We start from the raw sequence: 23,732 nt of genomic DNA, 5'->3' as shown, positions 1-23,732 counted from the left end.
AAGGACAGATATTTGTCTTCAGATATAAGATGATTTCATATTTACTGAAAGCTTTTGAGTTTCCTTAACTATCAACAGGGTTAATTTAGTTCTCTTTTATAGGAAAGGGATTGCAGGCTAGAGAAAAGTAGTTTGACACAAGGTGTCATAGCCTAGATCTTGGTAAACAAGCAGAGTGGGATTTCAGCAGTTAATCAGCTGAGGACATCAGATGATACACAAGTATTTTGCAGACTAAGAAAAAGCTTTTTGTCTTCTCTAAGAAAAGGAAAAAGTTGGTCTGTATTTTGCCATTGGAGAATGAAACTGGTTTGTTTTTTCTTTTTTTCAAAAAGCTGCATTTGACTGCCTGTATTCTGTCTCCTCTTCTGCTAGTTCTCCTTGTGTGTTTAGACTCTTTGCCCTACATGTGTTCAGTACCTGGTGTTTTGGATGAGCTGTCATATAAGTAACTGTGTGCTACTGAAGCATAATAAATACTGATTATATTCCTCTACCTTCATTAGGCTCAGTGTCTGCAGTTTTAGAACAGTAGAATGGACTTCTACTGTGCTTTATTTAAAGAACAGTTAAATGACTTTCCTTCCTCAAAATGTACCTTATTTTTTCCTGTAAGATGGCTGGAAATAGAGGAAGGGTTCCTATTGGCATTCCCATTGGTGAAAGTCGGAACATAAGGATCTGGATCACATCTAGTAACAGAACTAAACCCAGTCCTATGTCAAGGCAGTGTCACAATGGAGGGATTGTAGATGCCAAGCACAGTTAAGTAAGGACTCTGCATTATTACTTCTTTCTTTCTGCTTTCCGTCACAAATACACTTCTGTTTGCTAGCAGTCTCTCCCACAGTCTCCAACATCAGTGAGATTCCCACTAAGTTTTCAGCAAGAACAGGAATATCAATGACTGCAGGCACTGTAATGGACGTTCACTTTGGGAAGGAGGCATAAGTATTTTCCCACCATCCTTCTCCCCGTTAGCAGCAGCAACTCTTTTTTTCAGCCCATTTTCCTCCTAAACACTTCTGAAAGGTTGTACTGGAGTAACTTTTCAGTGAGTAACCAAAATAATCAGGTATTAATTATGGCTAAGAACAAGGTCCAAAGTGTGATTCATTATAGTTCTTCGGTTCATCTAGAGTAAATAGGAGCTTATCTGCGGGGCTGCCGAGGTTTTTTACTTCAGTGATATCTGGAAACTATAGCTCAAGATCTTAGAGGAAACTTTGAACCCACTATACTAGTTTAAACAGGTTTGTGGCCTTTGGCTTTATAATCTTTCCCTTGGTTCACTGTTAGATTTGAGTGATTGCCGAGTAGTGTAAAAGCCTGGAAATTGGATATTAATCTTGAAACTCTTCTTTAGATTCTTTTTCCCAAGGAGAATGTTACACATTAAACAGTGCCCATCCAGCTGGGAACAGAAGAATGTTTTCCACTTTTATTTCAACTCCTATTCTCAGTGAGAATGGAGAAACTCAGTACTTTGCAAGATTAGACACTGGAGCTGCAAAGCAATATGAAGATTTCTTTGTTTAAGTGACTGTATGGCTATATCCATGGCTTTGGACTCAGGTTAAACCTTTCCAGTAAAGGTATCAAAATGTTTTTCAATTTATAATTCACAAAGAAAGCTCATAATTGTATCTTATTGTGGCTTCCTGGAATAAGCTGTGCTTGAGGTGGGAAGAGATCATGATATTTAAATGCCCCAACTGGTGTAACAGACAATATTACCCATCTATCTAGTCTATTATTTTAATCACTATTGCATTTCTACCACACTTGAGGAAACAGAGATTTGAATAATGATTCCATATGCCTTTGTAATGTGGAAGAAAGTTTAATTCTGAATAGATATATATTAGTACTTCTATACTTTCTATGGAAGAATACATTGGACTAAATAGTACTTTATCAAAAAAACCCAACTTTTCATATTGGAAGTTCAGCTCAGAAGTCATGTAATGCTTTTGAAAACTCTACCTTGCATGCCAACCTTTCAGTCTTTTGCCCACATAATTCCTGTTGGTTTAAGAACTCCAGTCAGTGCTCAGTTGATATGAAACCCAGACAAATAGAGCAAATTAGCAGTACAAATGGTTCTTCCCATGTATCTATGCATATATAAATTACACTTAAGATTTATGCCTGGTAGCGCTTTTTATCTTCAGCTATGGTATATGGAGAAAGTGGGTAGTATAACCAGACCCTGGTTATTTAACTAAATTTCCTTTTTGTCCATTCATGAATGGATGAAAGCGGTGCTTCCTTTCATCCACAGATGGATGCAGTATCAAGGGTTTCTTGAGGACTCCAGAGGCCTCAAACTTATTCCTACTTTAAGGACAATAACACCAATTTTTCTTTCTGAAAGATTTTAAGATCTAAAGAGAGCTGTCACTGATTCCAAGTCTGGGCCCAGGTCAGGCCCTGGTAATTGCTGTGAGTTGGCTACTCATGAAAGCCTGACATAACTCGTAACTTGGGTGAGCTCACCAAAATGAAAGAGTTCAGTAAGGAAACCTGTGTACGCCTTAAAGGTGGTGGCTTCATCCAGTGCAAATCAGAGTAGATCCAACACAATTAGGGATTCCCACTTGGTTTCTTGAGTCTGTGCTAATTTACCCCCTTTTTTGTTTGACCCTTTGCTCCTGACAGGCTTGCAAAGAGCAAACTCTATTTGCAAGTCTAATAATGTGGCTGAAACTGGTAATTACTATACATACTTCTGGAAGATCTATAATATAATTAGCAGCTGCTGTGAGTTGCAAGATGACAATAAGAGAAGATTTATGTGCTTCCTTTTAACTTAAGTATGGTTTACTTCGATAAATACAATTCTGAGATAAGAATAAATGCATATTGCATTGGCCAATCTCCCCTGTGACACCAAGATATGTATTACCTCTTTGCTCCAATTATCCAAAATGATGTTGCTTTCCCTTTTTCTCTGCTTTGATTGCCTTTTTCAGTGTTCTCTACCGCCCTTGCCAAAGGGCTGCAATTATCCCTACAGGTTAAACCTCTTGATTTTGGGTGGAGAAGTTGTGTAAACGTGTTGCCAGTGTGGCGGCTTGGTGAATCAAACTTTCTGCCCTTACATAACTTCTTTCATTAAGAGTTCCACCTGATAGTCTGAGGAAGTCTTGGTTGTTTGGGTAAGAAAATGACTGAAGCCAGTGAGCAAGAAAGGTTTCTGCCCTGCTCTAGCCTGGTCTCACATCATCGCTGTGCTGCCAAAGCTTATTGCTGGTCTGCCCCTTTGCACCTCTGGTGTTCTAGCACAAAGAAGGTATCCACTGTATGTAAGTGGCAGCCTTTGGACAATCATTTACCATCTGTCTAGAATTCATTAAGCAGAAACTGGCCTAAAGTGCTAGGATGTGGTCTGTGATCAGGGCCTTCCCAGATCTTGAAACTCAAGGCAGGAGCCTAGCTGGTGCCGAGTCCAGCTCTCTTATGATCTCTCAAAAGCCCAGAGCATTCTCAGTTTTTAAAGGCCAGCTCCACCGCAGGTGAGTGCACTTTCTAATGTAACCTTAACAAAAAGGTCTGCGAGAAGGCCCTCGCCAAAACATCACCCCTTTCAGGCACAGTTTCCTCAGCAGGACCAATAATGACTTAAGTTCTGCTGAGGTGCAGGATTGCAGATCTCATTACAGGGGTGTAAACTCTCTGTTGAGGGTCTTCCTTGCTTTCCACCCATGTCTAATATGGTGAAGGCTGATTTATTCTATTGCCTTTCAAGCCCTCTGTGCTCAGAGGGGATTAAGATTTGCATTTTCTACTGCCCCCTTAAAGAAGGTAGAGCAAACATCAAAACAACCATGCAACTGAAAGTATGACTGAAGCTTAAAAAAACCCATTCTCTTGAAACACCCTTGTTACTGAGCTCACTGCATGAGGAATACTTCTGTAACCTGCCAGCCTTCGGCTCAATTGTACTGGTGTTGTGCAGTTCACTGATTAGAAACAATACTAGATGCACTTATGATAAACTCTTTGTTGGACCTCTAATCTCTGCATGGCTATGCTCATTTGAAATGTGAAAGCAGACTACGTGCTGTGCAGCACTATACATCTCACTTAGGTAATAACTAAAACGCCAAAGAAAAGATCATGACAATAGTGATGATGATGATGATGATGATGATGATAAAAATAAAATGATGTAATTGGAAAATCTCTCATGTTACCTTTGCTTAGTCTGAGCAATTTAGAGAAGAACTCCCAGTTCCCAGATGTTGGATTGGGAAAGAAACTCCCAGACAACAAAACTAGAGGCATAGTTATAATTTATTTAATAATGGAGTTGGGTTTTGGGGGGAAAAGAGAAGATGCTTCAGATTTAAAACATTAAAGTTACCTGAAGCACAGAGTGAGTGAAATGGTGGTAATGTGGAACTCTGGGTTTGACTCTTCGGAGGTGTAAGGGAAGTAAACGCTTGCTTGCTGTTTCAGCTGTTCATAAAAAGCATCTCTGGTTTCTTCATGAATTTTTCCTAAATGCCATGATTTTAATCCCAATTTAGAAAGAATTTAACTGTTTTTCAGAAAGAGATTAGACCTAATGAAAGCTTTTCTGCTGATTTTGATAGGATTTTGAAAAAACCCCAAAAGATAATAAGCTCTAACCACTATATTTTCTGGTTCACTTTTGTAGTAGTAACACTGCTCTCCCTAAAATCTGCAGGATGATCTGGGACCTCATCCAACTCATGCTGAAGTCTTTCCACTCAAATAGAATCCTTGGTGAAAAAAATTTGAGGTGATTACTCAGTAAATATAATGCATTGCCTGTTATGGATCTTTCAGTTACTCTTGCATTTGTTCCAAAGCTTGGTACAGCATGCTTAGGAGAACTGCATAGTATTACAGGCCTTTGTTTGAATACTATCCTTTTTATTTCACAGAATTTTTTTTAATATAAAAAAGGAGCAGGAAATTTATGAAAATGCAGGCCATGTCAACATAGTTCAATTTCTCAACTTGTCATCTTGTCTCAGTTCTAACTGGAAGAGCCTGAAGAAGGCCCTATGGCCAACTTGTCAGCTCTAATCTCCCCTTCTACTCTTAGCGGATATTTTATTAACACTTTTTAAGACTGTTTTTTATTTATTTTGCAGACTACATGCTGAGGCAGCAGCCAGTTTCTTTCTCTTCATCTTTCTCTCTTCTTGCTCTCTGCTGCATGAGAGAGAGGTTGGCTCTTCTGCCATCAGAGTCCACAAATCACGGCAAAAGGGATTGTTGCAGTTTTCATAAATGTGGTGTTACTTGAAAATTATAGACTGCAACTGCTTATTGCAGTTCTGTGCAATGGCTGTAAATTGGGCCCTGTATCTTTCTGGTGACAGTCATTCCCGCAACAGGCCTTTTAGGAAATTGGAAGGGAAATTAAACAAGAGCAAGGGGTAGCTTTCCTTTTATCTCTGACATGCCTTCCTGAAATCCTTATCTATCATATTCAGGCAGAGATGTTACTGAATTGGTGGCGGATTTAGATGTTGTCTGTTTCTGAGACTACAGACTGCTGATCCTGCATGCTCTTTGAGGCAGATCTGTTGACAGGGTCTAGATACACATAAAAATTTATGAATGATGGACCAGGATGACATGGGACCAATGGAATGTATTATTTCTTCATATTCACTGTTCATTCATTTATAATTCAGTTTTCTCAAGCCCATTTAAAAGGATTGAGAGGGACATAGGTAGGGAATGCTTTGCCGAGACGACTGAGTGGTCAGTAAAGGAAGGCTACATGGTGACTTCATTTCTCTTGCCCAGGAGATAAAGATAAATGAACTGAAGGCTCTGTTGTCCCCTTTGTTGGCTAGCTGGACCATGGATCCAGGCATGCAGGAGTAAACAAGCCTACCTGCTTGGTTGCCCACCCCTTGCAGGATGGACATGGAGGCAGGGAGAACCATGACTGTCTGCTTGTCTTATTCACTGGCCTAATTGCCTGAGCCAGTGCATAGAAAACTAATGAACTGTAATTCCACCTTCCCATCCCGTACGAGGCAGGGAACTGCAAATGTAAGGTGCATTTCTGAGACTCAATGTCTTCTTGAGGTGATGCATCTTACTCACCACCCTATGTGCTGGGATGTGCCCAGTCCTAATCCAGCCCTGCAGTCCTGGCCTTCCTTCAAGTTTGGTTTGATGGGAAGGGCTCCTCACCTAACCTTACCTTTCTCTTCACCACAGAGCTTGCCTGAAATGAACTCTGTGTTGACACTCACACAGGCAAAAAGCCTCTGTCTAGAAAGGCCTTTTTATATCTGTTCTACAGCAGAAGAACACATGTTAATTCTGGCTATGGCAGATCCTCTAGGCCCACACCTCTGACACACCCAATATAAAGAGAGTTTAAACAAGCACTTACCCTTAAGGGTGGGAGGGATGCTCAGTTTTATCACCTTACCACACCCCAGATGCAGTCCCGGTTTCCTCCAGGCCCTGTTAGAGCAACAAGGTTCTTCCCCTGTGTGCGGTAAGTGGCCCCTGTGCTGCGGTTTGTGTCACTTCGCAGTCTCTTGCTCCACGATATCCTCTACTGCAAGAGAACTGTCGGGTACAAAAGCACCTTCTAGCACAGGCTGGAGGGAATCAGCCAGTGCTATGAATAGATCAAATGATGGATTTACACCCTCATGCATCTCAGACTAAACCAGAAACCTGACCTTGAAACACCTGTGCCTCTCCAGCACTCCTGGTGCGAGTGCCAGTGGAACAATGCCTTACCTAAAACACAGCATGGCAAACCCTCAGACATGCATGGTGAGAACGGGCACAGATCTGTGGTTGTACTAACCATGCTGCCAGGGCAAAGCCTTTCTCACTCACTATACCATGTTTAAAGGGGCATGAGCAAATTAAAAAGCACAGTTAAAAGCACTGATTTCCTTATCTTTGCTATTAGTGTTGCTTTTGATTATTCTGGATGATAGATCCTGTGAAACCAGACTTGCTTTTGATCTTTCATACCGCATGCTTAGTTTTCACTAAGCCCAAACAAGGAGAACGTATAACTCAATTTCACTTTTGTCTGTCCCGTATTTGTTTTCATGTACAAACACAGTGCAGCAATGTTCGGGCTGTAGATGGTGCCAAGGAAAATTGAAGTCCAAACCGAGAAACTGCTTTCACTGGAATTTAGGAAAACAAATACAGAAAGCTTTCTGTTGCTCATTTTATTTCATTTTTAATAAATCTAATTTTTGGGTCAACTCAACCTGACAGTGTTTATCTAAATAAAAATGCAGCAGTTATGGGAATGAGAGCTGAACCTTGAGTCAGAGGAGGAGACTTTGATTAGTATTTGGCTAGGAAGAGGGAAAGCATCTAAAGCAAGAGGATTTGAAGGCCTTGCTGTGTTCCCACTGAAGTGGCTATAAATTTTATCAGTGCCTTTGAAGGAAATAGAATCAGACTCTAAATTAGTGATTCTGCATTACTTTATAACTCTTACTCAAATCTAGTGCTTCTAGCTAACTTCAGTTTTTAGCTGGAGAGCTAACTGGAGGGGTTATTTGGAGTTGACTTAAACCTATATGCTGCTAAATGATTTACTGGATATCTAGATACCTATAATCCTGGAATTAGACCTACTGGGATATAAATCCCTGAAGCTCACAAGCAGTTAAATAAGGACTAAAAGGAAAAAGAAAAACCCATCTAATCCTTTCCATGCTAAGGTATATAATAGCACAAAATTGGAAAAATCCATCTTCCACACCGAATAAAGAGTGATTACAAATGAAGGCAAGAACATTATCCAAAAATATTAGGAGCTGGAGAAGTACTATGATCAAATAGAGCAACAAACAATTCCCGAAAGAAAGGGAAACTGCATAAATATTCATACATGGGGTTTAAAGGGTCTGCACTGACACTAAGTAGAGCTCCTTTTGTACGTACTTTCATCAAAGTTCTTAGGAACCTAACTCCATACCTTTATTGCAAAGTTTCCTTGTTCTGTGCCAGGAGAGCGTATGCAAAGCTCTCATAAGGAGAGCAAAACCATGGGCCGGATTCGCTAAGGCCTGTGAAACTTCCTCTGCCTTATTGTGAGCAAACAGGGACTGAATTGCCTGAGATGGAAATCTAGCAGCCTGCTTCCAAAACCGACTGGGGGCAGGAGAAAACTACCTAAGGACTTCAGTGGCCCAAGAACCAAGCCCTGTGAGTATTGCTGTTGCTCTGTGTTTTCTGCTCCAGGCGGGCTGATAATACAGTTCTCATTTTGGCCAGAGTCAGGAATCAGATCCACAGGTCTGGTTACAACGTGCAGGAGGTGAACTGACCACAGACGCTTCGCAGGGGTAAATACAACTGCGTGCCAGTAATGGAGCCACCAAAACTGGTTTTGAAGGACCTGGGTGTGATTCAGCGCTGATACAAAATACCGCGCAGTGCTGAAGAAATGAGGAAAGAAAGTTTAAGTTTATATAATGGTCTTTTGCACAGCAGTTGCTGAAAGGGGGCAAAATATGTTCATTTGGTAGAGTGTGTGAGGCAGCGTGCGTGGCAGTATCTCTTAGAACAAGGGTTATTGTATTCATTGCAGTTGTCCTGTGGGAATGGAAGTAATATGCTTCCATCCTAATTCCTGAAGTGTTCCTGGAAGAGCCAAGTGATGAACTGACTGTGGTACTTCCAGTACCTCGTCTGGTCATTCTAAAATTGATTTCACAAATATTTCATGTGTGTCAGGTGGGCCGATGAGGAAGAGAAGAAATCTAAGAACAATTGATTCTACTCTTGCTCTGCTATATATCCTTATCACCTTAATATTGCAGAAGTCAGGCTATGTCCCACAGTCCTGATGCTAAGTAATTAGAAGCAATTCCCTCAGTAAGGAAGGACAAACAATACATGTGAATAATGACAAATACTGCAGGATCTGACCCTGCACCGCTACTGTATAAATGAGATTTTGTACAAATAGTCACGTTCACGTGCAACCAGTGCATGTATTACTTTGGTCATTTAGCAAAATGAGCAGAGGCAGGTAATTAATTGTGGCTAGTAAGTATTCGCCCAGTATTCACAAGTAGGAGCGGATCATGGTTATTCTGCCTCTGGGGCTATCTTTGCATAATGTCCTTTGTTTGGTAACATAATGCGCATTCCAGACGCCAGGAAAGAGTCATATAATCCCTTTATGGTGGAACCTGTGTGTTTACTAATAGCCACGTACAGTTTGTGTGAATGTATTTGCGGCCAGTTTCTGCCCACTTACCGGGGTTGTGCATCCGTGCAGGAGGAGCAGTGGGCATCTGCCCATTTCAGGAGGCAGTAATAAGCCTTGGCCAAAGGCGGTATGCTAAAATCATGTGCTTCCCAAACTGCTCCGAATCTCAAGGCAATTTCACGTGTTTTGCCCTTCAACAGATGATTTATGTTAGTGAGTTGTGGAGTCAGCATTTCCCTTGATAAATCTTATTCTACAATAGGCATTATTGAAATTGAGAAGTTACTGGGTTCACAGACCAGAGTTTCTCACGTACCACGCTGCAAGGTGCGTGTCCTCCTACACTGGCGCCTTAGCATTATTCACTAGAGACCGGCTATTCTGTGAGCCTGGAGGATAAGTAGCAAAGCCACTGCTGACTCCAGCCCTTCCAAAACTTGCTGATAGGTCAAAAGAGCTTCCTTAGAGGTTGTTTTTTTTTTCTTGGAGATGCACGTTTTAAGTGCTTCTCCAACAAATACCAACGAGAGCAAAAGCAGATAAATGTTAAGCTTCCTTTGCATTCCACAAGAGGTCCCAGCTGGTCTTTCTCTTCCAGCGGCAACCCTGGGGCAGAAGGCAATGCTTTTTATTTCCTTTCACAGTATGCAAAACAAAACCTTCAAAAAGCTTGACATAGCTGTTGTTCTCCATGTGTAGTTTAGGGGGCTTTCCCTAAAAATCTCACTGGATGCAGGGTGGCCTAGGACTTTCTAAGCACTTTGGATGAAATTCTGTTCAAAGTTTTTTCACAGAACTCTGCACGTGGATGAATTTCAACCATAGTTTCTGTCTCACCGATATTACTGATTTTTAAGGCCAGCAGGAACCATTGTAATCGTCTTGGCTGACTCCCATAAGCCAGAGGATTTTACTTAGTGATTCCTGCATTGAGCTTGTGGTACAACTAGAGCACAGAGTTTAGAAATACATTCAACCCCGATTTAAAAACTCAAGTGACAGGGAGTTTGCCCTCGATAGTTTACTAACCATCCTGGCTTCTTCTTGCAGATCAATTATCTGACTTAGAGAATTTAGGCTGTACAAGAGGAGGAAGCACAATTTAATGGTGTCTCCTTCCACAACCCCAGTATTACCTCAGATGAGACTACGAATTCCATATATTGACATTTATTTTTTAGAAATCAGTGCACAAGTGTTTTCAGAATTTCAAATAAACAGCACATTAAAACAAGACACCCTGACAGCTGGAGCTTTTTCTTTAAAATATTTGCAGTGAAGCTCCTATATGTTACACAAAAACATAATTTTTCTGGCAGTTGAGTGTTTATTTATATACTTGGAGGCTTGATTCTCAGAAAGAGTGGAGTTGAAAAAAATTGATGCCGTTTAACAATCCAACACAGAACTAGAAGTTGACAATTCACATTCAAAGAAAAAAATGTGTATTGCATGTGCTGAAAAAGTGTCTTTATCTATGTTGGTTGTGTTGCAGTCAACTTCAGCCTAATTAGACCTGTAGCTTTGTTATTGAGTCACACCCCTGTGAGCTTGTCCTTCTGGAAGTTTGTTGAGACCATTGTACTAATCTCTGTGTTGATAAATAGGGTCCCAATATTCAGATTTCATGCCTTGCCTTATACTTGCTTGCTTGTTACGGGAACACGTGGCACGAGCTGTAGAGCTGACCCCTTTGGCAGTAGTGTTTTGGCGAGCAGCAAGCTGCAGGCAACCTTGTCTTTTGCCTTCCTTATTAACTTGGACCATTGTGGAAGAGTTTCCTTCAGTCACAGGGCATGCTGAAGGGCTCCTTGGGTGGTCGCTGGCTCTGAGCTGCTGTGCTCTCACTACTAGTCATCTTTCAAGGGTACAGAGGGCAGGGCACCAAAAAGTTATGTAACATTAGACAAGTCCAGGTTAAGGTCCTGTGACAACGAAATAAAGGTTGCCCATAGCAGCAATCATTCTCCTTAGTTGTTTCTTTTTTTTTTTTTTTTTTTTTTAACCACTCTATAAATGTCTTAACACAGTTCAGAAGGGAAGCCTATACTAACAAGGATGGTGAAGAAAACCTTATCAGCTGGAGCCTGAGTTAATATTTGCCCATTTATTTAAGACTTTGCTTGTGGATGAGAATAATTGCATCAATAACAATTGATTAGCCATTAATATCTGTAACAGCTGTTAAGCCACTGTGAACTTGTAAATGGAATAACTGGTATAAAACTGGCCAAGTGCCATTCAACAGACCTTTAGGAACCCTCACCAGGAGGGGGTCAGGAGCACGAGACTGTTCTGCACGTGCTGCTATTGCATCTGTACGACATGCAGAGCCCTTAAAATGGAAGCCAAGCAGTTTCCTAAATTTCCCCTGTATCAAATCATAGAAATCATAGAAAATTTGTGATCACAGGAAATGTTATGAAAAAAATTGACAGCCCCAGTTTTTACTGGATCAGCTGTAGTGATTTCTTTGGGAATTTTAAGCCTCTCCTCTGTTTTTTTAGCCCAGTTTTTACTAAATGAAAATTTATTTCATTCTGCAAAATGGAACATCTTTGGACTACCCAAACTTGAATTGAATTCAAGTGTCTTGGTGTTTCATTGGGAAGAAATAAAAGAAAAAAAATTACATCCTTTGTAAGTTTATCCATCACCTAAACATCCAATATTGCAATATTTAGCTGATATTGGGACTATAATGTTTCTGTGTCTTTGATAAGGAACATTTTACACTTTATGTGGGATACCTTTAAAACATTGTTTACTAATACAATTGTTCTCTGTGCTTATACTAGAGAACAGAACATCTGAATCACCACATGATGCTAATAAATTTTTAATGATATGTAAATGTCAATACAGTACATACCTATGTATGCAAAGAAGTCTCTAGGACAGAAAAGCATGTTAACCATAGCTGACTGGTAAAGGTGAGAAAAACAATCCTCATGTGGAAATAAGAAATCAGAGGGAAAAGCCCTTTTCCTTTGCATTTAATTTCAGGATTGATGTATGTCTTAGAATATGTAGCAACAAGATTTCATTGCCTCTGAAAATGGTCACTGCTGGCAATAGATAGCCTTATCCTCAAGTTCCAAACAAAAGTCCCATGGACACTACTGGGACCGTGATTCTACTCGGTGTGCGTTGGTCTGTGAGACACACAGTGCAGCTCTTCTGCAGGTGTGATTCTCTCTGACCCATTCGAATGACAATAAGTGAGAACTTTCTCAAGGCTCCAATTATTTCCATCTGGTAAAGGAAGGATGCACTTGACACAGGTGTCTGCTGGCCTTTTCAACTCTAAATGGCCAATCTCCAACTGGCTCAATGGTGGGGCTATTCACACAGGAAGGGGAAACATCCCTGCGTGCACACTTCCTTTCACAGCTAACCCACATGCCACAAAGAACCTGTCTGAGATATTCCAACATGCTTCAGATTCAATTGTTTATCTAGAGAAAAAGTTCAATGCAGATTTTTGCTGCCCATTTTATCTTAAACAGCCTGGAAGAGCTGGCAATCATTTGCACGAAACTCTGAAATTGGTAGTCTCAGAGCAATGTCCTCTATCTTTAATTTTAAGCTGAAAAACCCCCAGCATGCTCTAGCTTTGCTTCTCGGTTTTTGCCCTTTCATTTATTTTTTTCCTAACAGGGACAAGCCTTAAGCACAGGTGGCTGCTGTGGTTCTTTATTTCTGCTGATAGCTATTGACCTGCCAACTGGCTATTCTCTTGGTAATAGTAAACAGGTTCCTAATGGTTAAACTTCCTTCCATTTAAATTCTGTAGTCCAAAAATAATCTAGTATTTTATTAGCCAGGGAACATATTATTAAACACATACATCATTCTTACCAGACTGTACCTCTGTAAACCTAAGTAGTTTTAAGTCAATATTTTAGGTTTTGTTGTTTTTTTCTTTTAAAAATTTTGGGATAGGACTCCAAACAATGGAAATGAAAAAGTGAATTGAGTGATTGGTATGTAAGTAGAAGGCCTGGGAGTTAGAAGCTATACACAATTTTGACAGTGTGTTTGAAACTACATGAGAAAGAGTATCTGACAAGGTGCAGGCTCCTTGCTGGTGATGATAGATTCAGAAGTCAATAGTTGATTCCAAGGGGTATATTTTCCTGGATTATCTTGGTTTATATCAGTTATGACACCTAGATTTTTTATTTTTTGCTATTTACATTACTTGTTTAAAATGTAAAAATCCATTCTACTTTCTCAACTGTTAAAAGAAAGGCAAGATCTTCCTGGCATCAGCTGGATGACCCCTTGAGTTAACTGATTATGAAAGTATCAGAGCTTTCATATGTTAATGTGATCTGGGCAAGACCCCTTCTGGTATAGTCAAACCATATGGAATTTATATCTCAGTCGGTACATGGGAAAACGACATTATTTACTCCAGGATATGTTAATGCTCTCATTGGCTTTCTGAATCTTTGTGAATGAGTGTTAATGCTCGTGGAGTTGACAGACTGCTATCACAGGCTGGGCCGAAGTACAATCCAGCAGGCTCTGGTCAAGCTCTTGCACACACTGCTCTGCCAAAGGACTTCAGCCTTCACCTACAACACCCTTGTTTTTCCATTACTAAGACTTTCCTAAACATACAGAGCCAAAGAGGCATATTAACACATGCATGCATGCCAGAAGGCACAGTATGTCTCTGTGACCAGGAAGCACACTCATTGTTTAACAGTGGATAGAGCTATCCGCGTTTGTTTTTCATCTGAATTAATCTTAGCCACCTCCGTTAATATCACTTAGGTCACCTAATACATTATTTAGAGAACTCTACCTGGCCAGTGTGTCCAAATTTCCTTTTCCCACAATAATGGGAAAAGACAGCTTTACTTTTCCTCTCTTTTCCTCGTTTGGATATCACACGGGTACGATCCTGTCCTATTGTTCTCTTTTAGAAAGGTCTGCGGGTTCAGCATCAGTGGCCCCACTCATCTGGACATCCCCTTGCATGGCTAAAATCCATGTGTTATTACAATCAGTAACTTCAGCCATCGACATGACCGCTGCTTCTCTTCAGTGAAAGTGTCGCTTCCTTTGTTTTTCAAAATATGTCCCTACTCTGCCTTGCGGGAGATGTGTTTTTCTACCTTTCTGCCTAACCAAAAAAAACCACCAAACCCCCAAAAAAACAACAGAAAGGGATTTTCCAGATTGTTCAGTTCTTGAAACAATCCCTGACCACAAATGGGTAGCCTCTTGTTTCTTAATGGAGAAGAAGGCTGAAGGGGAGGTAGTGAACAAAATGGAATGAAGATCAAGTGGCCTAATCTAGAAATGAGGTCTGGGCCCAAATGTGGCTGTGGTGTGGTTTGTTTTTTTTTTTAATTTGATAGCTTTTAATGGCAAAAGGCGGCTTATTCTAAAGCCTTTCATTTATTCTGAAAACTTATAATGTGTTTAGCAATTTTCTTTGTTCTTTTTCAAGAGGTGTTTTTCAAAATCCAAATTTTTGGTTATTTATGATATATTTCCCCTCCAATCCATATAAAATTTAAAAACTGTATTTCTGCTTTTTAGTGTAAATCCAAACTTTTCAGGTCACATGAGCCCTTCTTGTGAGTAATGAAAGCCATGCCCAGTGGGGAGAAGTAGAGAAGAGAGAAAACATGGACATAATTGGTTTGGGGATGGGAGAGCAGCACGAGAGAAGGGGCTACTCCAGAAACCTCACCCTTGCCAAGGGCCCCTATAGCAGGCCTCTTCCTCCTGAAGCCGTCCATCAGAGAGCACTGATTTTCATTGCTTGTCTTGCACGGGTCGTGCTGGGAGGGTCCCTCTCAGTTGATTTGAGGAAGGTAAATGCAGTGTTGAGGTGCATGGCTTCCACCTTAAAACTCGGCATGGAATTTGGGAGCTCGGTGGGGCACCCAGCGCTGCTCGTTAGCCTGTCCTTACATCTCAGCAGCAGCCTGACCAAACCTCTGCTCTTCATGCCTCTGCTATGCCCCGAACATCACAGGCACAAATAATTTTGGATAAGTCTGTACTGAAGGTTGATTTAATAAATCCCTCTAATAAGTGCAACAAAGGAACAGAAAAGATCCCTTTGGGGGCTGAGCCAGCTTAAATGAGCAGAATGCTTTATAATTAACAATCCAGTGGTTCACTTTACATGCTTGGCTTTTTAAAGAGCAAAGTGAAAATTACTTCTAAAGCATTCAGAGAAATCTTTGTTTTAAAGGAGTGTAGAAACGCAGTTATATCCACTGACCACCAACAACGATCATAAGGCCATACAGCTCTAGGTCACTCTCACAAAATGGTTGCCAATATTTTCTCAGCAAACTCTCTATCGATTGCATAAATACAGTACAGGACCCATGAGGTAGTGTTGACCTGTCACATAGTAAAGATGTGGCAAGCCCCATAATTCATTACCAGTTGGAAATAGAACATCATTGGAGAGATAAGGATAACAATGACTTTCCATCCAATGATAAATTACTAGCAGCTGCATTATTTTCCCTCACTTATATATGGCTCTCTTTATTGAATTTAGCTTGAGATAAATAAATGATCTGCCAGGAGCCTGGTTAATATTACTTCTCTGGGACCCATTTCAGGCCCAACTAGGCTTTTGCTGATAACATCTTTAAGCTTTTCAGTAGGGAGAGACATAACATTTGTTTCTGACAAGAACCCTATGTCGCCTTATCTGTTTCATTTGAGAGGCCGTCGACCTTAGCTTCTTTAGTTAAAATGAGAGCTTTACTGTACAGGCTAAGTTCTTGAACTTGACTCTCTTCTTACAATGAGATTATATGTCCCGGTTGTAAATTTGAAGCCACACATGATATACAGTTATTCTTAGCATTTCCTGTTGATCACAGGGTGGTATTGATTGCCCCGCTTTTGAATCTTTCTCCTATTGGCTTGAAAAGGAATTCCATCTCTTTTATATTATTATTTTTTTCACCCTGCGATAATGTGTGAGCTTGTCAATGCACATTTATATTTAACTTCATGCATTTATTCCATTTGAAAATGACAGTGCTTTTTCACATCCTCTCCCTCCTTCTCCTGCATTAGAAAAGGCAGCTTAACAAATGCATATCCACTTGGTTAAAAAATAAAAAGGCCAGTCTGAGAACAAAAGATTAACTCTTTCTCTGAATCAACATGCCAAGGAAGGCACTTGAACTCCTGAAATTCTTTTTATTAACATTAATAATTTATCTACCGCTTCAGTGATTCTGGCCTTTGCAGATACCGTTGGAAGAGATGAGGCAGGGAGGGAATGGACTGGAGGTGTGAGGCAGCAGGCATAATCAGCTTGTGCTGCACTCCTACAGTAACTGTTTGGATACCTCGAATGTGGTATTTTTGTTATTTCTGGGAAGCCGTATCGTCAGGTTATAGATTAAAATCAGACAGTTGCCATTTTTCATGCAGCGTGAATTAGAGGAAATTAAACCCAACCACTTCTGATAAATCCTCTCATAAATAAACTAGCTGGTGGTGTTAAATAGAAGTCCAGCCACAGTTTGATTCACATTATGGGGAACAAAGAACAAGGTCTGTCTATTTTAACACTCCATCATCATTATTGTTATTTATACTATAGTAATGCCTAAAGGCTCCAGCTGAGTTTGGAGCCCCATCTGCTAAATGCATAACCAGACTTGCCTTGAAGAGTTTGCAGTAGGAATAAGAGAAAAAGAAAAGGGAAAGAACTGTTATACCTTCCTGTCCCTTTTACTGTACAGCTAGGAAACTGAGGCACAGAGAAGGAAAGCACTTTGCTCAAGGCAGTGAGGAAGATCTTCGGCAAGGTTGGCACCTCCCAAGAGATCATCAGAGTTTCTGCCAAGTGCCTTGATGTAAGATCATTTTCTACAGGTTTTTTTTGGGGTCACCTGTCTCCTTTACGCTTTCCCACTAGGCAAAAGTAAGAAGATAAAATGGGAAGATAACAATAAATCTCTTTTATCTGATGTTAGAAGAATTTGTGGTTAGGAAAAAAGACGCACCCTAAATAGCATCTTGCATAGATTTGTGTAAGAGAAGATATAATCTGTGTGCATATTAATTTTAATTTGAAAAATGTCTTGAAATTAAATAAGGAAAATTTGCCTTTTTATATAATAGGAGTAGTTTTGGCATATACCGGTCATTTCCCATGTCAAATCAGAAATAAAAAAACATTGCACAATGGTCCTAAAAGGCAGAAAGATTAATATTTATTAAATCAGAAAAATAGGATAGTCATGTGACACACAATCTGTGTCAGCCAGAACCTTTTCTTGTTTATCTTGAGGGACTGACAGGATCTGCTCACCAATAATTATTAGCTAAACTCTTCAGAAATTAGTTTCTCATACAATCACAAACACAGCCAGCAGGAAAAGAAAAAAAGGATAGTGGATATCAAATAAATTATTTGCTGCCAATGAATGATAATGCATTTTCCATTTCTGCTGTGCTGCCATTCTAATGTTTCCCCGAGTACCCTGAAAGTATCAGGATGAGATTCACACACTCGCACAAAGCCCAATTAAAGAGGCTTCATGCAGAGCTTTCCACAGAAGACTGAATTAACTCTCATGCCCTTGTGTATACATGATGTGAGCGAAGGGAGGGGAGGAGGACTGCAGCAGGACGCTTATGTTGTAGTAGTCCCCAGAGCAAGCTGGGACAACATTTCCAGAGGTTTCTGATCACAGATTCTGGTAGCTTTTCTCACCAGATCTTCCGTGTCTTGTCCTGTTTGGGCCTGGAGGTATATGGATTGCTTCTTGGAGGGGCGAACTCATCAGACACCCCTCACTTCTAGCCCAGCTGTGTCATTGCAGGAAGAAAAAGGCCATACGTATCACTGGAAAAGTTTAGTCTCTGGTGGATCGTTCTTACTAAGATTCCTGTGCAGTGGTGAGTGAATGCAACCTCTCCAGTTTGTGAGCTTGGAAACCAGAGTGCTGAAGTGACTTGACCAACATCTAGGGAGGCTCAGCTGGGAATAAAACCCTTTCGGTCTTGCTTAATAGAACACCCTTCCTTGCTAAGAAGTGGCTGCTTTTTCCTATACAGTGACTCTGTATTGCCAGCCATGTGGCGTTCATCTGTTGCTCTGTACTTTGTTCACACTGCCACAGAGGGCTCTTGATCCATATTGCCTTTTCAACAGAATTGGTTTTTCTACATGAACCATGTTTGTTACACAAAGTGGTTTCTTAATCTACTGTGAGGCTACCAGAGAATTTAATCTTTAGCGTGCTGCTGAGAGGTTTTACAGCATTGCTGTCAGAACATCTTTGACAAGGATCTTTTGCAAACTTTGGCAGAGGAAGTGTAGCTTCTATATCTACCTCTAAATCTAGTTTGGTTCAGTTGAACCACAGACTCCTTGTTTTTTGACACTTAGTCAGCCTCAACTCTGTCCATCTGTGTGCAGGAACACTGCAGTAACTTCCCTGCTAGTCATCAGATGTCATCTTTGCAAGCAATTAGACCCAGGCTTACGCTTGTCTTTGGTGACTTTGGCTGGAGTCACCACCTTTATGCTGATTTACAATAACAGATCACACCAGTGCTCCCCAGTTCACTTCAGTGTAAGGTGTGGAGAGTTAACCTGTCTCCTTCAGTGGTGGTTCAAGAAGAGTGGTGTGGTGTTAGTCGTTTGGAGTGTTATTCACAGGGGCCTGGGCCAAGGCCAACAACTCAATTCACATTATTGGCTGAGCAAGAAAAATGCCACTGATGTTGACCTTGCCATAAATTTGCAGCCCCTGTCCCTCTGCCACCAGCTGTCCAGACCATCCTTTTAAAGACCAATTGTTCCTGCATTCTGGTTGCTAAAATCATTTGGGGTTTTGTTATTTCAACTCTGTGGTCTCAGAGGAGCAGATTCCTCAATAATTTTGCTTTCTCATCAGCCAAATGCACCACTCTGTGCTATGCACTATCAAGGCTGGGGAACAAGGCTGTCTTTAAATGAAAAAGCCCTGCCTTTTCCTCCTTGCGTTTGTACAAGTTAAACATGACTTCTTGCTTCTGTCATTCATCCTATTAAGAAAACCCCAGACTGCCAAGTGCAGCCTCATTTACCAGTTTCCAGGGGATGGCAAGCATTTATACCTGAATCATAAACCCTGAAGGAAGAGCCTTATCTGATGTGGTACACCAGGCTTAATGGGCTGGTATATGCAGCTGCATCACCTTGGGTAAGAACTTAACAGAGCCTCTTATAAATAGCATGCCTGATGTTACATGCATTATGCCGAAGGACACAGGTGTTTATATTTACAGACTTAGTACTTAACTGCTTTAAGTGGTTCTTTGGTGGTAGGATCTAATTGAGCAATATTCTAAACTGGTTTGATTCAGTTTGAAATTCCAGCTCTGCAGTAAGATTTTGGATCAAGTGCAGTTTGACCAGTTATCATCTGTCAGCCTTGTAGGATGGAGGTGCATTAATGTGTTGATGATGTAAAAGTGGAGGAAGACTTTCTTCGCTTGTAGCCATTACTGCTGACCAAGTTGTTCTGATGATTTACCCAGAAAGCCCTAGGTGTCCTTATAAATGTAAAATAAATTTCCTTTTTTTTTTTTTTTCTTGAGCAGATGGAAGACTTAGATGGAAAGGAATAAAAACATAATTTGCTAGGGCCCTCAATTAATCATAATCAAGTTTGTGCATGTTATACTCTACAAGGGTAACAACAATGAAACACAGGGAGAAAAGGATGCTTTCCTCAGGCAATTCTGAAGACATAAAAGCAATAAAGAAGCATACTTCAAAATAATGTGGAGATATATGACTGCATTAAATAAAAATGCTTCTTTAGCGTACTGTAAAAATAAAGATGTTTAGTTAGATTTATCATTCTTGTTACAAATGCAAATTCATCCCCTGGACTATGCCATTGGCTCTGAAAACATCCAAGGGATGGTTGGGGTCCACTATTTTCTTAAATATTGTTTCGTTTGTTAAAAGAGCTAACTAGACTATCCTCTCTTTACTCCAAAGTAATAAATACAGGGGACACCTATAGGGGACACGCAGATACAGATTTTTGACTTTTACACTACATTTAAACCATTTTTTAACTTGAGTATAGTGAGAGGAATGGTTTGCTTATTAGTTTGTGTAAGTCACATCCAAACCTGTGAAAATACATTTTTTAAACTAGTTTTGCAAATAGCAACGCATGTTAATTGAAAGCAATGCCGCTCCCCAAATTCTCACTCGATTGACTTGGGAACATTCAAAACCAGTGAGATTCATTTCTGCAGCCTCATTCAACCATTGCAGTGAGCAAATGAAACAATTGTTTTATTTGTAAGAGGAGATTATCCCTTGAAGGCAGATAGAAGGATACTGCCTACAGAACCCCATTTGCAGGCACAAAGAGTGCTTAGTCAATTTTTGGCAGTGATACTGAAGCTATTAGTTTTGGATATGAGTTCACTGATGTTCAGTGCTGTAGATTTCCAGTTAGTTCATGAAGGGCCTTTAAAATTACACACAGAGCTTCATTAATTGCCTCAGAAAAGAAGCAACAAATATGAGGCCCTTAAAGTGTATGTGCACAGAATGGCCATTGATTTCAATGAATATTCCCCACTGGAGGACTGATCCTACGTCCTGGGAAGGCAAGCACAGTTTTTCCATTAGTTGCAGCAGGCACTGCCTGAAAGTACAAGGGCTTTTGCAGGATCAGGCCCCATTAGCTGCTCTCTGGCTATCTACCTATCTAATTATATGTATATATGGTGTATGCATTGCACATGCACACACGTGCATATATATATAGTCCTGATTCAGTGTGTTAAAAGCTTAACAGCTATTGTTTTAACTCAAATTGAAGACCAATACAAGATGCCAAAGACAGGGCCTTTCAAAAGAAAGAAATAGAAATCCAGGTTTGTGGTCTTAAAGGGTTTTTTTTGTCCTTTCTCCATTTGAGGGAGTAGTGCCTGAACATTTCTTCTATAACTAACTATCCATAAAGGAGAATTTCCTATACCTTCCTTGCAAATGGCACAACCCCATGTGATCCCTGATCACAACAAATTGATTTATTTAAATAAAAATAATGATCTTCTTTCCTTTCTCCATCCCCAGCAGCAAAATCCCATGTAGCACTGATCAGCAAATTGATATACTTATCTTCCTTTGCCCTCCTTTCCCAAATCCAAACAATACCACCCTGATCCCCAAGTAATAAGAAAATGATTTATGCAAACAAAAATAATTATCTTCCTTTCCACTCCACCCCCTAACTGTATAATCTCAGCAGCTCCTTGTTTAACAAATTGATTTATTTAAATTAAACAAATGGTGATCTCCTTTTGACCTCTATAGAGCACCTCTGTGGCACACTCCTACCACTGCCACCACCTTACACATATGGTTAGAAGGATGTATTTTAAAATATAACAGCACTCCTACCTAATCTTGATACTTTGTGATTACTTTAGTCAAAGCTCATGGAAATGCTGTACTGTGCCATGGAATTAGGACACATCTCCTCTGAAAAATAATAAAGTAAGTTAAATGTACCTTCCTCCATATGTTTTAAGGCAGGGACAGTTATTCATTTAATTCCCCAAGAGGAACTCCACAGAGGGTAACCGTATGCAGTTTGTCCATACCCGCCTCTCCCACTGTGCTGCCCATAAGTGTCTTTGCAGACAGAGCTTTAAAGCATTGGCAAACTCTGTGCACAAATATGTGCTACACCACCTCACCTAGAGCACTGACAGAGCCATCTAGTGCCAGCCTGCTCCATGACAAACACCAGCAACAGCTGATGGATGAGATCATGAAGTCCAAGGGTTTCGTCCATTATGTTTTAAGGATCAGTCAAACACAGTTTGTGGTGTAAGGGCTCTGGGCCTGCCCTGGCAAAAATTTCATAGGCAAGACAAGAGGCAGAGTCCTGCTTAAGAACCATTGACGAGGTCTCTTTGTAAAAGCATTCCACATTAGATGGTCCTGAAGGTATAGAAATACATCTATATGTATGTGTGTATTTTTTTATTGCGCTGGTTTTATTCAAGATTGTATTTTCTGTGCTGACTGACCAGTATCTGTTTTGTGCAGCTGCTACTTAAACAGTCATTTTGGCATTATACCGAATTACATAATTATATGTGCCATAAGCAAAAGTGCAAATAGTCCCACTTAACACCTAATCATATGATATCTGTTGTGAAATGCTGGCGAAGGAGCCAACAGATATGACTGTTACTTTGCTATTAGCTCTGGTTCTTTGGAGGCGAGTACGGACTGCAGCTGGAATTTGGCATAGATGGAAGAGGGATTAAGTGATAGTGGGAGCCTGAGTGTATTGTATATAGAAACATTCTTTCCTCGACCAGTTTCTGTGGTGTGTAATGCTCTGAGCAGGAGATTGGTGTTAACCAGTCTTCCAGATCTTGAAATATTCTGGTTTCTTGCAGTTCATTCACGCTCTGTGTCTGCTTTGGTTTCAGACCCACTTGTGTTCTCCGACAGAAGACAGTGACGTGACACAAATGGTAGCACAAGGCTCTTACTGTTACATTCAGTAATTGATTCTCCTGAATGGATTGTGGCTCCCTAAAGGTTGCAAAGAATGATTGTACAGCATCAAAAAGGTTAGTTCCTTCCAAAGCCGGCAGTTTTCACTCCCTTGAATCCTTTCCCTTCAAGCTCTAGCACTCTTTGTAAGACTTCGTGACTCTCTGGAAATGCATGGGAAAACCATTATGAGAGATTGTTTTTATTAAAAAAATAATTTTCTTCTTTATTTTTCCATAATTTTAAGTGGGTTTTGTAATGTTGACCACTGAGTTGGGAATCACCATGTGAAAGACCTGGTCATGTCCATTTATATGATTGCCACAAAGTCTCCATAGGAAATCCCAGGGGAGAATATTGCAGAAACAGGTCAAGAAGTTACAAAGTAGAAATATAGATACCTCAGCAGCTTCTCAAATCCCACCTCTTTTTTTTCCCTATTTTTAGTATATTTTTTGTTCTTCCAAAGCCAATAATGGAGGTTTTTGCATCTGAACACCTTTGGAGATATAGTCTCAAAATATACTTGGATATTTGTTTCAGAAAAGTCGATTTCATGGAGCTTTGGGCTCTGATGCTCACCTTGCATTACCTTTACTCCAGACTTGCAAAAGTGAAAGTGGGATGAGACGCAGACTTTAAGATAATGCAAAAATGTTCTGATGGGAAAAAAAAAATTCTTGTTTTTAAATTATACACGGAACATTATAGCTGCAGCCTTTAAAAAGTTTGGCCCTCTCTATTGGCTTGCCAGAGAGGCAAGTATTTCTTCTGCAGATGGGTTGGAATTAGTAGAACATGAAATAATGTCAATGGTACTGGTAAGAGGATTAAACAGCAGTTCTGATGTTATTGAACAGTTTGCAGAGACCGTATTAAACAGCCACATCAGTCCACAGGTCAGCCCTGCAGTTCTGCTAAGCAAACACAGATGCAGAGTCCCCTTTCATGGTCATCATTTCATGCCTTTGACATATGTTA

The 23,732-nt window shown here is 40.3% G+C and overlaps 1 long non-coding RNA gene across 1 annotated transcript in view; it reads left to right on the top strand.

Moving 5' to 3' along the window:
• Positions 1-22,822, top strand: part of LOC135314591 (uncharacterized) — a 176,970-nt gene extending 154,148 nt beyond the window's left edge. Inside the window, exon 6 of the long non-coding RNA XR_010374101.1 lies at positions 22,685-22,822. This is a non-coding gene — a long non-coding RNA (uncharacterized LOC135314591). The remainder of the gene's footprint in view (positions 1-22,684) is intronic.
• Positions 22,823-23,732: the final 910 nt, after the last annotated feature.

The sequence above is a fragment of the Phalacrocorax carbo genome, chromosome 8 (assembly GCF_963921805.1).
Source record: "Phalacrocorax carbo chromosome 8, bPhaCar2.1, whole genome shotgun sequence".
Lineage (NCBI taxonomy): Eukaryota > Metazoa > Chordata > Aves > Suliformes > Phalacrocoracidae > Phalacrocorax > Phalacrocorax carbo.
The sequence above is the reverse complement of the archived record's forward strand: the minus strand, read 5'-3'. Positions and strand labels throughout refer to the sequence as shown.